Source organism: Gopherus evgoodei, chromosome 11, assembly GCF_007399415.2.
Source record: "Gopherus evgoodei ecotype Sinaloan lineage chromosome 11, rGopEvg1_v1.p, whole genome shotgun sequence".
Lineage (NCBI taxonomy): Eukaryota > Metazoa > Chordata > Testudines > Testudinidae > Gopherus > Gopherus evgoodei.
The window spans coordinates 67148466-67164955 of record NC_044332.1 but is presented as its reverse complement, the minus strand read 5'-3'; the positions used below and the strand labels follow the sequence as shown (position 1 = coordinate 67164955).

The 16490-nt window shown below is 48.1% G+C and overlaps 1 protein-coding gene across 1 annotated transcript in view; it reads right to left on the bottom strand.

Annotated features, from left to right (window-relative positions):
- Nucleotides 1-4653, bottom strand: part of STEAP3 (STEAP3 metalloreductase) — a 35849-nt gene extending 31196 nt beyond the window's left edge. Inside the window, 2 exon segments of the mRNA XM_030580805.1 lie at nucleotides 3683-3737; nucleotides 4525-4653. The gene's annotated coding sequence lies outside the window, so the exon portion shown is untranslated.
- Between the last annotated feature and the right edge of the window lie 11837 nt (nucleotides 4654-16490).

The window sequence follows — 16490 nt, the reverse complement described above, 5'->3', positions numbered from 1 at the left end:
CTAGAAATGCCTTGTGCCCCAGTACATATGAGTAACTTTACATATGCAAGTACTTCCAGTGACTTCAGTGGAAATGCTCACATGGATAAAGGTGACCATGTATAAAATGTTTGCATGATCCAGGCTTCAGGTAGAGATTTTGAAAATCTGTTAGGAGAAGCTGGAGAACTAACGGTGAATTGTGCTTTCTGTATTATTTTCTAAGACCTTGGTTAAAATGTTCAGAAGCTTCCAGGTGACTTGTTGCTTTTGAAAATGTTTCCCCTGTCTACACTACTGCTAATGCCCATTCAGCAAGAGAAGAGCCCTAGTCAGTGTAAGGAGGGAGGAGAAACCACACCATGAAGAACAATAGCGTTTCAGTTTGAAAATCAATTAGCATCTACCTCCATTACAAGTTTGGCTTGGTGAATGTCATAATCAAGGATGATAAACTGATTCCTACAAAAGCTGGTGCTTATTTATTCTGGGAAGGTCATATTTCATCACCATAGCAATCAGCATCTTTTCCTTTTCTCCAGCAAGTCGGTTTCATTAGTAACCTTGGCCAAATGGGTTTGAGAGAAGAAAATTTTCACTCCTTTTACTAGACTCTGAGGGCGTTTCTATGGTTTTTTTTATGTAAAGTTGCAAAGCCCAGTTCCTTATGAGGTGTGTGTATATGCTGGGTTTTTTTTAAAAAGCTTTTCAAATGGCACATTTTCCTGTGATTTCTTGCATAAGTATCTTTAAGTCATCACTTGCAACTTTTTCCTTTACAATTACACAGCAAATCAAACATGTATATTTAATATCAGATCTGGCATTACTGTACCTGGTTTTTATGTCAACTGTAGTTTGTTAAAAGAGATGAGGAAACTAAGGCCTGGTGTGGTATTTAAATCTTATTTTAAAAATCCTAAATCAACAGGAATTTTGATACTATAAGCTACCTACTTTCTTCCTCCTCCCAGCATGTTTAGGTTTTATTTCTCTCCATAGGATGGCACTTTGCAATGCACAAATCTCATTTGGAAGATACCGATTTAAATGCCCATTGGTGCATTATGATATGCTTGTGCCACACCCAGCTTGCAGGAGCAGGCCTCTAGGTGCTACTACTGCAATATAAATAATACATGCTTTCATGAACTTCCTGCCTTTTAACCAACAACTCACCACACCTGGATCTCAGATCCTGTAAACTCTTATCTATGTGTTCAGGTCTACACAGAGTGGTCAGTTCTCTGGATGGTCCCAATGAAGTAATTTGAAGCGTACACTTGTCCTGCATGTCTGGCTCTCTGAATCACAGTCGGTTGGCTCTGTGATTCCTGCCTCTACTCAAGTTAGTGTTCTGTTGTTACTATACAAGGACAGCCCCGTGTTAACAATACATTTATGTATACATACACAGATGTAAATAGGAAAAAATCTTAAAACCTATGGACCTGATCCTGCAACTAGTTTGGCCTGTGCAGAGTCCCACTTAAGTCCATGTGGGCCTGCCTGCATGGAGTCAACTGCAGGATCAAGGCCTGTATTATATATGGTGCCCTTTCCCTCCCTTCTTTTTCTTGGAATATTTTTCTTTCAGCACATCTAACCTCCAAAAAAGGTTGCTCTCCTTGAGGAGCCTGAGCAGTGGTTCTCAACCTATTTACCATTGTGGGACGCATCCAATACTACCTGTATGGCATGGGTGGCGGGTGAAGCCCCGCTTCGGTGAGGCTAGTTCACAGGCCCCACCCCTTCTGCCTAAGGCTCCACCCTCCTGCACGTCAGAGCCCCGACCCTCCCCCCAGTGCCAGGCTGTGCACTCTCCCTGCCTGAGCGCCAAGCCGAGTGACTCCCCCCTGCCCCCTCCCTGAGCACCAAGCCAAGATGCTCCCCTCATCTGAGCCAGTGGCCCCATGTCCAGCGGAGCTGCCTCACTCCCCTGCCAGACCCCCGCTCCTGCCGCTTACTTGCAGCGCCCCTTCTCACTCCCCTGCCCAAGGAGAAGTGATGCGGCAAGCAGCAGGGAGCTGGGGTGGAGAGGTGAGTGCAGGTAGGCAGGCAGTGGGAGGAGGCTGGGGGCCCTGGGAGCGAGCAGGACCACTGCAGCCCAGGTGTCCCACGGGAGTGGCTGCACCAGGAAGGCTTTGCCTTCCCTGGGCTGTTATACCTGCAGCCCATGCATGGGTGATGCATATAATAGGCTGGGGAAGGCTGTGCCTCCCCAAACAGCCCAGCATGGCCCCGGCCACATCCTGCCCTAAAGTCCCCTCCTGCTGCTAGTTGGCCCCAGCCCAGGCAGGCTGCTCCTATTCTAGGAAGGGAAGCCTGCTGGGGCTAGGGCAGCTGGGACTTGGGGTGGCTAGGGCTGCCCAGCGCTGGGGGAGGGGCCTGGCATTGGGGCCACATCACCCAGCGCTGGGTGGGGGGCCATGAAGGAAGGGCTGCGTGCTGCCCACCCATCACTCCGGGACTGGGTGGGGCGGGGATGTGTGCCACCTGCCCGTCTGGCACTCTGGAGCTGGGGGTGGGGGGGGCCGTGCCACCCACCGGGTGCTCTGCAACTGGATGTCCTCGGGTGACCTGCAGGTGTGGGGGAGGGCTGGCGGCTGCATGGGGAGGGCCTCTGGCTTTGGAGGGGAAGGGTCGGCTGGGCCTCAGGTGGAAAGAGTGGGCCAGGGTGGGGGCTAGCCTCCCCAAGCCCATGGCTCACCCACTGCCATGCTGTATGGCCCTGAGGATGTCACATGGGCTGCAGCTCTGTGGTGTGCTGACTGGCTGAGAATGACTGATTCTGAGGAACCCTACCAGGTGCCCCCCTTTCTCCCTTCCTTCTCTTTCAGTGTTCTGCGAACAAGGTGTTAACCATCTGACAGGTAAGACAAACAGCCTACTCAAATGCCAGTGCCAATCCACCCAGTGGGTGTTCTGGAAGGAAATGTTTCTATAGCTAAGTGGTAGGCAAACTTCCTCCTTTTCCTGGATCACAAGCATGGCACTCAGAAATCTCCTGAGTTTCTACTGGCCTGGGCAAGGAACAAACGTCATTCCAGAATCAGACCACAACTCCCACACCGATTCTTTAATTTATACCCTGATATATTGTTCTTTGTTTCTAACTAATCTGAGACTGAACACAAACTAAACTCCCCTGTGGCCTTCAAGCATTCTTCCTTTTACAGAGCAGCTATGGTGATAATATAATTATTGCCATTATCTCTCTGTTCAAATGGAATTTCTATTCCTCCCTCTGCTACCGATGTGACCTTGGACAAGTCATCTCACTTCTGTGGCTTGTTTCCTCATCTATTACATGAAGATTGTAACATTTGCAAAGCACTTTGGGGGCCCTGCATTAAAGTATATATCGTATAAGGGTAAATTATTGTTAAAGGGACACAGTCAATTTAAAATGTACAGATCTGTCTAGTGTTTTTCTTAAACCAACTGTTGACACATCTAAGATGGCTACAGCTGGGCAGGAGAAAAGCTATTTTATCTGGTTTCAGTCTATTTTCTGAGTCCATTTGACAGCACTTAATGTAGAGTCAGTTTCTCTTTTCCCCGATGTAGACTGTCAATCTCCCCTGCCCCCATTTGTCTGGGCGTTTCACACAGCAACAGTGAAGAATTAAAAAAAAATAAAATGGAATATATAACTGTAAAACCACAGACTCTGGCAGGAGGATTCAGGGCAGATACTTCCCGAAAGCACTTCTAACTCTTTTCTAAATCAACTTCGTTTGAGAGGATGCTGTGATCTGAAAAAAAAACAACCAAATACTTCCATCGCGAAAACCACGGACACCAGATGATGTCTCAAACACCCGTGAATTAACGCACAAATAACTAAGCAATTAAAGTTCAATACCATCTCCCTGATTTGAAACAAGTTACTTGAATACACCAACTAGAGTCACAGAGGGAAAAATCAGGCTCAAGCTGTGTTGCTTGTGGCTCTTGCCCGGGGCGGTGCATGACCCAGACGCCCAGTCGCACCCCACTTGTTTTAAGAAAGCCAGGCCCCGGCGGCAGTAACAGCAGGCCATCCTGGTGGCCATCCGAGCGCCTAGGGCACAACGCCCACGGGCCGGGCCGGAGCGCTAACACTGCAGGACGAATCGAAAAGGACAGGGGTTGGCCACGTGCGATCCAGTCACACTGGACGCAGGGTCTGGCCCCTCCACTTGTGTCCGGGGGCTTCTGAGCAGCCAGGAGGGGCTATAGCGGGGGCTCTGGCGGACCCCGGGGCTGAGAAACTCCCCTCACCCCAAAGCAGGGTGGGAGGAGAGCGCAGCACGGCCACAGCCCCCGCCTCCCCCCCACAATCGGTCAGGTGATCGGATGCGGGGTCGGGATCACCAGCCCCGCTCTCCCCGGAGCCCTGCACGGATCCGCGCGCCCCAGCCCCCCTCTGCCTGCCCGGGCAGCAGCAAAACTCCGGCTGCCCCCGCCCCGTCCCCATTTACCACCGAGGGCAGGCGGGCCGGCAAGGGGCGCGGCGCCACCAGCCCGGAGCCGGATCGGGCCCCGGGGCCGTGCACTCACCTCCGCCGGGGCCGGGCAGCGAGCGGGCAGCGCGGGGCGCCTACTTTGGGTAGTTGCGACTAACGCCCCGTGATGCGCGGCGCGGAGCTCCTCCTCCCGGGCCCCATGTGCCAGCCGCCGCTCCCGCATCCGGAGCCCGCCCCGGGCTCCTGCCCCTTGCTGCGGGCACGGGGCCAGGGGACTAGCCGGGGTGCAGGCCGGCCGAGCTGCGGGCTGGGGCTGGAGCACGAGGCAGGCTTCACGGTGACTGTCTCCGCCGGTTTCATCTCCGGGGCCAGCTCGCGGCTGTGAAGCCAGGTTGATCTGCTGCATGCCGCAGACCAGAGCCAGCTGGCTGGGAATGGAGCTTCTTCCTGGCTTCTCATGGTTTGCTCTGTCTATGGCAGTTGCCTGGTTCCTCATTGTGCCAGGCACTGTACAAGCCGCACCAAGAGACGGCCCAGTCTTCATTCCTTCAGGTTTCCCAGATCAGGTGTGCAACAGGGAAGCCCTGGCTGCCTTGAAGTTGCTGCAATATTAAACACAAAACACCTCTGAAACACACATGCTCTTTGTTAATGCTGGGATTTTGTGCTCATACTGGTAGGATTCAAGTATCGGGGTAGCCATGTTAGTCTGGATCTGTAAAAAGTGACAAGAGTCCTGTGGCACCTTATAGACTGTATTGGAGCATAAGCTTTCGTGGGTGAATACACACTTCATCAGATGCAATCCTACTGGTAGGATTGTGATTTTAGAGCAGGGGTAGGCAACCTATGGCACTTGTGCCGAAGGTGGCACACTAGCTGATTTTCAGTGGCACTCACACTGCCTGGGTCCTGGCCACCGGTCCTGGGGGCTCTGCATTTTAATTCAATTTTTAAATGAAGCTTCTTAAACATTTTAACCTTATTTACTTTACATACAATAATAGTTTAGTTATATATTATAGACTTACAGAAAGAGACCTTCTAAAAACATTAAAATGTATTACCAGCCACGCGAAACCTTAAATTAGAGTGAATAAATGAAGACTTGGCACAGCACTGCTGAAAGGTTGCCAACCCCTGTTTTAGAGGCACAAAGGCTTTTAACAGCCACTGTATTTCCCCCCTGCATTAGAGTCTTTGCTTGATAACAAAGCTATTGTTCGAGGGCAATGGGCGATAACCAGAGTATGTGTATGATGACCCTATGTGATTTTTAAACCTGGTGTTTCTTTACTGAGATCCAAGACTGGACATTTGGAGCTCAAACTTTTCAGGAACTCCTCTTCTCCCTCACAGCTGCAAGGAATGTGACTTAGGAAAGTTTGGGGCTTGAGTGGGCCTCCCCTTCAGTCCCCAGCCTGCAGGTTTCACAGCAATGACTGGCTAGCATGTTTTCCCTGAACTCTGGACTTGGGGCACAAACTGTTCAAAGCTGGTCACAGCCCTGTTGATCTCAAACCTTATCTAAATGTGGGCTTCCAATGTCTCCCCGAGCCTCCCTTCAGGTAAGTAGGGCTGTACTCTGCTGTGTACAGGTGTAATGCTTAACGCTAGTAGCAGATCCATGGCCATGCAGAATTTCACAGAGTGACCAGTTAGAACTTAATGTGAGCAGCCGGGATGGGAGCTGGAACTTCCTGCCCCACAAGCATAAGCCTTTGCTACTTACCAAAGGAGAATTACTGTTAGTGTGAGCCCTATGGGCTGGTCTACACTACGGGGGGAAATCAATCTCAGAAATGCAACTTCAGCTATGTGAATAACGTAGCTGAAGTCGAAGTATCTAAGATCGAATTACTCACCGTCCTCACGGTGCGGGATCGATGTCTGCGGCTCCCCATGTCGACTCCGCAACTCCGTTCGGGTTGGTGGAGTTCTGGAATCGATATAAGCGTGTTCGGGGATCGATATATCGCGTCTAGATGAGATGCGATATATCGATCCCCAAGCAATCGGTTGCTACCTGCCGATACAGTGGGGGATAGTGGCACTCATGTTAATTACAATATAATGCATATGGAATAGGGGTAATGATTTTTATTTTTGAAAAAAGAGGATTGAAGCCCTGCATTCTTTTCCTCTATTCCTCTATTAATTCAGACAATGATAATAGATGATTTGTCTCTGACCTAGGTTAGACTTTACCATGTCCTTTAGTGTTTCCTTGATTTCTACACAATGGGGACGTTCTCAAGTCCAGAATGGCTATCTGAGCACATAAGCAAAAAGCCCAGACTTCCTGTCTGTCTGTGCATGACCGTCGCTTTTTTTATTTTACAGGAGGCAAAAAGTAAGAATTCAAAGGGGCCACAATAGATTTCAAAGAACAAATACCCACAGGTGTAAAAACAAGTAACAAGAGATTCTTTACGTGTATGAGAAGCAGGAAGTCTGTGAAAGAATTGGTGGGTATTCTTGATTCCTTGGGCTTAAAGGAAGTAATTAAGGCAATTAAGGATGAGTAATTAAGGACATTGCTGAGAAGCTCAACAATTTCTTTGCATTAGCTTTCACCGCTGAGGATGATGGGGAGATTCCTACCGTGGACCTGCTCTCGTCTGGTAACAAAGATGAAACGCTGTCAGAGACTGAGGTGTCAGGAAAAGAGCTGCTGGAGCAAACTGATAATTTAAAGCAGTATGTCACCAGCCTCACGTGGTCTATCCAGCAGTCCTTAGGAGCTTACGTATGAAGTGGCTGAGCTGCAAATAAAAATATTCAGTCTGTCATTAAAAGCAGCCGCTCTTCTAGTGGATTGGAGAGCAGCCAATGATGTCTCTATATTTAAAATTGGTTCTAGGGGTCATCTGGCGAATTATAGACCAACAAGCCTTACAGCTGTACCTGGCAAATTGGTTGGAAAGATAATTAAAAACGGAACAACAAAACATCCAGAAGATTATGATGTGATAGGATCTAACCAGTATGGATTCTGCAAAGGCAAATGGTGTCCAACTAATCTATTGAATACTTTGAATGTGTCAATAACCTAGTGGATAAAGAAGAACTGGTTGCTATAATTTATGTAGATTTCCAAAAGGCATTGGACAAGGTCCTGCAGAAGCGGCTACTGAGGAAGCTAAGTAGTCATGAGGCGAGAGAGAAAGTATTGCTATGGATCAAAAATTGAGAAGAGATGGACTCAGGTTTGATCCAGTTTGGCAAGTGCTTTGTTTTTGCTGGTTCTCTTTCAGTTTGATTATTTACTGAGAATGATGCTAGAGTGCAATAGTGGAGTGACTAGTCCCCTTCTACCTGTAATTTGACTGATGCAGAAAATGCCCCCTGTGCTCTGGCACAGCACTTGCAAAGTTAAAGTGATCTCTGGGGGAGGAGATTGGACCAGCCTGGAGGGCAGGAAGGTTCCAATCTCTGTGGGAAACTCAGAGGCTGACAGCACTGAGCTGGAGTGGAAGGGCATGCACGGTGTGTGAGTAGGAGTCACTGTCCTCATTTCGCCCATTTGCTGCCAAACCCACTTTGCTCCCCTCTGCAGCATGGGGCAGAGTAGAGGGGAGTGTGGAGCTCTGTGAGGCAGAGAGGAAAGCCATGCTTCTGTCCAGTGTCTGGCCCAGTGGCTCTTTACAGGTCTGCAAGCAGGAGGATGGGAAGGGAGCACAGAGGGCCGTGCTATGCTGTTCTCCTGCCCAGACAGAGGGCACAGGCAGAACCTGGCAGGCATTCAGGGAGCACCAGGAATACACCAGTCTTGAGCCACTCCCAGCAGTCTAACCGCCCCTTCTCTCCCCCACAGAAAAGCAGAACACTCTGCACCCTTTCAAAGGGTGGCACCCAGGCCATGTCCTCCCTCTGGGTTTGGAGGCATTGAGCAAGTGCCAGGGAGGCATGCTCCTCTTCACTGTACCTGACCACAGACTAGGCTTGGAAGGCAAAACATGGCCCATAATGTGGCATTTGTTCTGATTCTGCTGTGTTATGCTCCTAGCTACCCAGTCACTTCGGGGAAAGGGAAATAGGTTGTTTCCAAGGACCAGATTACATGATGCGGACTCTAGTCTAAAGTGCCCCCTGGATGTTAAATATGGAAGGTAGGATTATTGTCCTGTCAGTGTACTGGGTCGGACAGACCCTGTACCCGTTACAGGCGAGAGGCTGAAGCAGGCCTTCGTTTTCTGTTAGCAAGTGCATTTTAGAGTGCCAAGTGTTTTGTTTTGATGGGAGGGTGTGGTTTATTGAGCCTCTGTACATGCTATCTCTGGCCATGCACTTACTGGCTCTTAAAAGCCCTGCAAGCAGCTGTGGGTGGAGATAATAGGGTTCTACCCCTAGATGGGGAGAGAACTGGTGTATTAAAACAACCACATGTCACTAACAACTCACAGCTCAGTTCCATTATCCCAAAAGCTGGCACTGAAGGGAACCTTCATGGTTCAGGCAGAAACTCAGTCCTCATCCTCAGTGACTGCAAAATAGTCTAATGAGAAATTAGTCTGATATGGCGTAGTCAGGCTGCTAGCAGATTAGGAGGCCAAATAGCATGAGCAGAGAAGAGATCTATTTGAAAACCAGTGGCAGTGTATGACTCATAGAATAAGGAAGGGAGGAGAGGATTTCCCCCCAATTTTTGTTCCTTTCTGTCTCCAAGGCTCACACTGCTGCTTCCCCAGCAGAGCTGGGGAGGAGTCTCTCTCCTCCAGTAGGATCGAAGCAGTAGGTGCAGAGGAAGAACAGCGCAGTGGGGCTGCTCAGAAGCACATTACCCAAGGCCCCTACAGCTGAGTGACATTGTCTAGCTCTGTGCAGTCGGCCTGCTTTGCATTATTATTTTCATGCAGAGGTCAAAGGTCACCATATAAGAGTGCTGTTCTTGGTAGCACTAGGCTAAATAAAGCTTACCCATGGAACAGGCCACAAAAGATGTTATGGGTAAATATCTACACAGCAAAAAACCCTTCAGCAGCAAGTCTCAGAGCCTAGGTCAACTGACTCAAGCTTGTGGACTTGATAGCAGTGTCGATGTTTGGGCTTGGGCTGGTGTGTGGGCTCCGAGACCCTCCTCCCACACTGGGTTTCAGAGGTTAGGCACCAGCCTGAGCCCAAATGTCTACACTGCTATTTTTAGCCCCATAGTACGAGCCTGAGTCAGCTGACCCGGGCTCTGAGACTTGCTGCCATCAGGGCCGGCTCCAGGCCCCAGTGCGCCAAGCGCATACTTGGGGCAGCATGCCGCGGGGAGTGCTCTGTCGGTTGCCGGGAGGGTGGCAGGCAGCTCCAGTGGATCTCCTGCAGGTGTGCCTGCGGAGGGTCTGCTGGTCCTGTGGCTCTGGTGGAGCATCCGCAGGCACGCCTGCGGGAGGTGCACCGGAGCCGCGGGACCAGCGGACCCTCCACAGGGACGCCTGCGGGAGGTCCACCGGAGCCGCGGGACCGGCGAGCGGCAGAGCGCCCCCCACGGCTTGCCGCCGTGCTTGGGGCGGCGAAATGGCTAGAGCCGGCCCTGGCTGCCATGGGTCTTTTTTTGCCGTACCCAACAACACGTGCATTTGGCCAAAGAACTCCTCAATTGTTGAAACAGGAGAGTCACTCTGTTCTCAGAGAATTGACTCGCAAGATGGCTTAAAGGGGTTTGCATTATTAAATTATCTGAGTATTTTAAAGTATCTTCCTGGAGCCAGTGGAAGAATGTTCATGCTGATTTCAACTTTTTAGAAGTGACCTAACAATGCTCACTAGCAGGAGAAGCAAGACCGTTGTGCCTCCCCCCATCTCTGGCTCTTTGTTATTCCTCCTTCCACCGCAACTGCAAAAGTAACATCAAAATGCAGTTAAGCTCTGGAGAATCACTGTGGAAAAGATGTCCCTGTCTTTCTGAACAGCTCTGCTTTGGGTGTATTTGTATATATGCCCATTTTGATGATTAAACAGTTTGCCTAGCAGGGCCACTGCGGTACCAAGAGAGTAGGCTGGATTCTTTCCTTCTTGTGCAGCAGCAACAGAATAGTCGGCTAAGTTCCCAAGAAAGGGTCAATCAGTCAGACCTGTGCAAATGTTTTGATAGCAGTGGAGTTGCACAGGTGTCTCTGAGGGCTTAGTTTGACCGGTGAGATCTTCTTTATTGGGGAGCCTATGCTAGAAGGAAAGAACCCAGCTTGACTTTCAGGTCTCGAGATGCGTTTAGCTGGCAAATGTCTCTTTATTTGTAACCGGATGTAGAAAATCATTGAGACACAATACATGTGGAATCTGCACTTTTCAGAGCCAGGCTGCATTTCTAAGGACTAACTTGTATCTGGTATGTAAATAAGTTGACTGCCCCCCTGGCTCCCTCTTGTGGCCAAGGAATGCCCTGCCCTTTATTCTCCCTCATCCAGGTCCTTTTTCAGAGGCTCCAGCTCTTCCAGTCCCCACCATTATTGGGGGTTCTGGGTTTATCCAGACAAATAACTCAAAAGTCAAACTCAAAGTCCCCCAAATCTGCCCTGAGGCAGGACTCTTACTTCAGAGCCTGGGGGACTTAAATGGTTCTGCCAGAGAGTCCTTCCCAGAGTCAGCCATGTCACACAACGGTTTCAGCTCTCTTCTGCTTGAAGTTCCCTGCCCATACCAGGTGTGGGGTTAGTTGGGTTAGCAAGTCTGCCCCAGGCTTCTCATCTCCTGCAGGCAGCTTTACCATCAGGCTTTGCCTACATGGGCAACTGAATGACAAAACTTTTGTTGTTCCCAGAGGTGTGAAAAACACACATACATACACACATGAAAGACAAAAGTTGCACCAGTGTGAACAGCTACCGCCGCTCTTGGGGGATGGAAGTTTTTTGTCGGTGGGAGAGCTCTCTCCTGCCAACAAACAGCAGCTGCCCTGTGCGCCTTTTAGCGGCATGGCGGTAGCGGCACAGCCATGTCGCTAAAAGCTGCATAGTGTAGACAAAGCCAAAGCCTCATTCCTTTTGCTGTCTCAGAGGAATCAGAAACATAGTCGAGCTGAAAAGGAATTTACTGTTTGCCAGTGACAGCAGCATTCACTCCCAGAACTGTGCATTGGTGCATGGATTCAGTAATAATAGTTTAGAAAGAGGCTGAAAAGCTAGAAGTGAGTGACTTTGATTCAGACAAAGAGTAAAAGCAGCAAAGAATCCTGTGGCACCTTATAGACTAACAGACGTTTTGGAGCATGAGCTTTCATGGGTGAATACCCACTTCGTCAGATGCAGGTAGAAGGTTCCACAGGACTCTTTGCTGCTTTTACAGATCCAGACTAACACGGCTACCCCTCTGACACTAGACAAAGAGTAGGATCTAAAGTGTGAGTTAATTATTGCCAGGGACATAAATCTAACTCCAGCCAGGAAAGAAAGAGCATGTGCAGAACGCGTGAACATGAGGTTAGAAAGTCTAACGGGGGAAGAAGTGCAATGCCTCAGCCTGGCTCAGAGCCTGGCAGCTCAGAACGCTGGCAAGAAATAGAGCACGAATGGCGGAGGAAGCACCTTCCAAACAACTCTAAAGAAGATTGCGGAAATATTTGGAAACCCTGGAGAATATACCCTGACCCTGATGACATCAGGGACCTGATTGCAGAGGAAAGGCGACCCAGATCGACATGGTGAGCCTGACCAAATCTGAAAGAAAACTAAACCAGGAACAAACTAGAGGAGAGAAGCCCTGCGGTTCAGCTGAACTCTGCATGCCACATCTGCTATGGTATGACTTGCCTGCTTCCATTTCCCCAACTGTAAAATGAGGATGATACTTCCGCACCTACCTCACATGGGAGCCAGGAGGATTAATTATGTTTGCACAGTGCTTAGTACAGATTAAATGTCTCCACTCACACAAATCACAGCTCCAAGCTGAAGAGGCAGTTATTTGTACTCAGCTGCAAGTCTCCCGGTGTCAGTCCACTAGGCTGAACCCGGTGTGTTCTCAGTATGTGGGCCTTGGCTCTGCAGCTTGTTCCCTTCAAGGTCTGCCAGAACTCAAGCTTGGCATCCTTTAGGATTCAGCACAAGACTCGTCTTGTCAGGCTGGCTTCTGAGCTGACGGGCTCAGTGTTGGATAGTGGTGGCTTTTCTATCGTCGGATGATTTATTGTCAGTGGGTGGGGATGAGAGGAGGGGAGAGGTCTCAGGTGCTTTTCATTTTGAGACGCATGCCTCATTTTGGGTCTGCGCCAACTTCACTGAAATCAATGGACTTTCGCTTTGGCCCATAACTTTGGATGTAGTCGTGAAAGGATAAGGCCTTTTCCTGTAGCCATCCATATTGTAAGGCCTAAGGCCTTTGTCTGCAGCCAGATTAGAAGGCAGCAGCCATTAGCTGAGAAGCAGGAAGTCACATCCTCACATTCCATCTAAATTACATTAAAACGATGTAATATCAGGCTGCTAAGAAGGAGACCCTGTACTAACAGCACCCACTAGTACCAGATAAAGAAACAGATCTTAAGATGGTTAAAGAAAACTTAGTTTAATAGCATCCTGTCTGGCAAGAAATCACTTATCAATAGTTGTGGTTGTGACATCCTGGTTTCTTTATTGTTTTGTCATTATGGTCCCCACTTTGATTGTTCCTGTATGTTACGTAATTAATGTACCCCTAGCAAAATTAATTAAGGTGGTGGGATAGGATTGGTTAGAGAATTTTGTTACACTGTGTCCGATTGGCTAGTAAAATTTTAGTATAATGATTGGTTAAGTTATAGCTAAGCACGGCTCAAGTCTCACTATATAAACTGGGATCCAAAAGGAAGTTCTTTGGGAAACCAACTCCAGGAAACAGCCCCAAGAACAGAGCTGCCAGACCTCAACACTCTGCCAATGACACCATGCAAAAACTGGAGTCCTCCAGATGGACCTGACCGTGACTGGCCATCAAGGAAAGTTCATCTGTCTCATTGGGAGTGGTGAGCATTGTATGTGTAGTGAGTGTATTCTGTTTTTTGCTGATTGTTAATAAATAGAGATTACATAGGCTATTACTGTGTAAGGCTCTTTCCGCTGGTAAGAGACACTAAAAGATTAAGCTCTGAGCCCACAGGGAAAGGGTGTTTGCCCAGAGCCCACAGAGAGGTAAAGTTAGGTGCCTTTTGCCTTGAGCCCTAGGAACTGGGTAAAGGTGGGTGCCCTAGAGTGTCTGAGCAACAGAGAATTTTGTAAAAACAGTGAGGAGTCCACCTTAAGTGGCACCTTAGAGACTAACAAGTTTATTTAGGCATAAGCTTTCATGGGCTAAAACCCACTTCATCAGATGCATGGAGAGAAAAAATACAATAAGCAGTATATATTGTGGCAAATTGCAAGCACTACTATGATGGGTCTTGCACTTTTTCTTCTGGGGGTGATGGGGTTCTGGGCATCATTTCTTGCCCCTGAACTGGGATATTAACTGCCCCACTAATGTCTTAGAGGAGGGGAGTGGAGAGGGAGGAACCCAGCGCCACCCTCTACTCTGGGTTCCAGCCCTAGGCATAGCAGTAAACCACTTGAACTAGCAGTTCCTTCCCCTAGGCTACTTCCCTCTCTTGCCCTTCAGTTTGTCGGGGCTTCCTGCCCTCCCTCTGCACAAGCCAGGTGTCCCTTTACCTAGGGTCTTGGTCTTCTTAGCCCACCACAGCACTTCTCCAAACTTTCCTGTGCTTCCCTCCAAACTGCTCTCTGCTCCAACACCAATCCACTCTGCTTCAACTCCTCCCCTTGTCTGATTGATGCAGGGGTTATTTTATCAGGTGACTGGCTTCAGGTGCTTTAATTAATCTATAGCAAACGTTCTTCCCTCTACAGGGAATAAAGCTCCCTTCTAACTCTTTCCTGCTGCTCTCTGGCCATGCTGTATGACAACATATTACAGCACATGAAATGATGGGATCCTTGAATCCAGTCCCCTGCTTTAATGGAGGCAGCATGAAGTATTGGCTGAAGCACAAATCGGAGTTAAGTGATCTGGGTTCTTTTCCCAGCTTTGCCACAGTGTTACTGTCTGTGCTGCAGCTTCTTTTCTGTATGGTGGGGATTATATTATTTCCCTACCACACAGGGCTCTTAGGTGGGCAAAGTGCTCTGAGATCCACCCATGGATCGCACTCCGTATAATTTCAGGTAAGGGTTGTGGGTGTCTAACACCATCTCTGACAATGTCTTCCAGGAAACTGCCTCTAAAAGGAATATAATGTCAACCTATCAGAAATTGGGCCTCTTAGACTAATTGGCTGCCTTCTTCAGCTAATTTCTGGCTAGCCATGATTACTCTGAGCTCCTCTTCAAGGAAATTAAACATGATTCCATAATGTGATGCAATTGCAAAAAAGGCTAATTCCATTTTCAGGTGTTTTTAACGGGAGTGTTGTATATAAGATATGGGAGGTAATTGTTCTGCTCTGCTCAGCACCGGTGAGGCCTCAGCTGGAGTACTGCATCCATTCTGGGCACCACGCTTTAGGAAAGATGTGAACAAACTGGAGAGAGCCCAGAGGAGAGCAACAAGAATGATAAAAGGTTTAGAAAATAAGACTTATGAGGAAGAGTTTAAAAAACTGGGCATGGTTAGGAGAGTGAAGGAGAACCTGATAACAGTCTTCAAATATGTTAAGGGCTGTTATAAAAAGGAACCGGTGATCAATTCTTCTTCTTCTCCAGTGCAGGTAGGACAAGAAGCGATGGGCTTAATCTGCAACAAGGGAGATTTAGGTTAAATATTAGGAAAAACTTTCATACTATACATCTAGTTAAGTGCTGGACTAGACTTCCAAAAAAGATTCTGGAATCTTCTTCTGTGGAGGCTTTTAAGAGCTGGTCAGACAAACACTTGTCAGGGAGGCTCTTGGTTTACCAGCTTCTTCCTCAGTCCAGGAGGCTGGATCAGATGGCTTTTCAAGGGCCTGTCAAAGTTAGACTCAGGACTCACAGTTTGTCAGACCACTCTGTTTTATTAGCACAGCACTCTGCTAATAACACTCAGATAATATGAGCACCATGCAAGACACAAACTATCTTATTTATACAGATAAAAGGGCGAGAACTTAACAAGATAACGTCTCAGATTCTGCTTCCTTTGTTTACCTGGGCTAGGCATGCATATCTTATTTCCTTACTAACTATTACCGATCTTCTGTTAATGTTTCGCCATGAGCACCATTGTTTATGCCTAATGTTTCTTTTCCTGGCACCTGTATTTCAACATTTCTTATTTCTGCTTAAAGGTATATACAACATTTCTTTAATCCATTCTTATTTTTACAATATAATTCATTCTACTTTCACAGGCCCTTCCTGCCCTACCTTTCTATGAGACTATGAAGTTTGATAGTGACTGCTTTGTGTAGTGCTGTTAGGACTCAGTGCTGTTATGTTGAGCACCACCTAGTGACTAAAGTGGAAATAATGGGTTTCTTTTAGGAGCCCTTAAGCAATTGTATGTTTCACTCTGCTGGTGACCCAAAGATGGCTTATCCGAACACAAAGCCACTCTAATATGTAAGAGTTACAGTTGCTCAAGTACAACAGCTTCCAGCCCAAACATTAAAAAACTAGAACTCCACAGAAACATTATGTCAAAGACACTACACAGCGACCAGGTAGCACCTTTTAACTGACGGAAAGTGAAATCTTCCTGTGGCCCTATTTGAAACTGATGGATGTTAGATTATATGCATAAATGGGGCAGGGATATTGGCCTAGCATATTTTGGGCATTATATATGTAATCAGAGCTGATCAGGATAAGCAAACTGTGAAAATAACAATACTTTCCAGCCAGGCCTTTAACTGTTATCAGTGTTGGATTAGATTGGAAAGTCCTCTGGGGATAATTGTATCACCCTGGCTTTGGCTGAGTGAAAGTGTGGGTGAGAGTGAGGGGATGATGGGCCTGGCCACTGCTAGCATTTTCACGCTGTATGTTCAGGGTTCCAGTCCTTGCTCCCCAGGCTGGGGAATGTGTGATTTTAACACAGTTAACTGTTGTATTAACCCAATGGAATAAATGGGCCAAAGATGTTACCATAACCCCATCACTTTCGGACATGAAACAGCATCATCCAAGG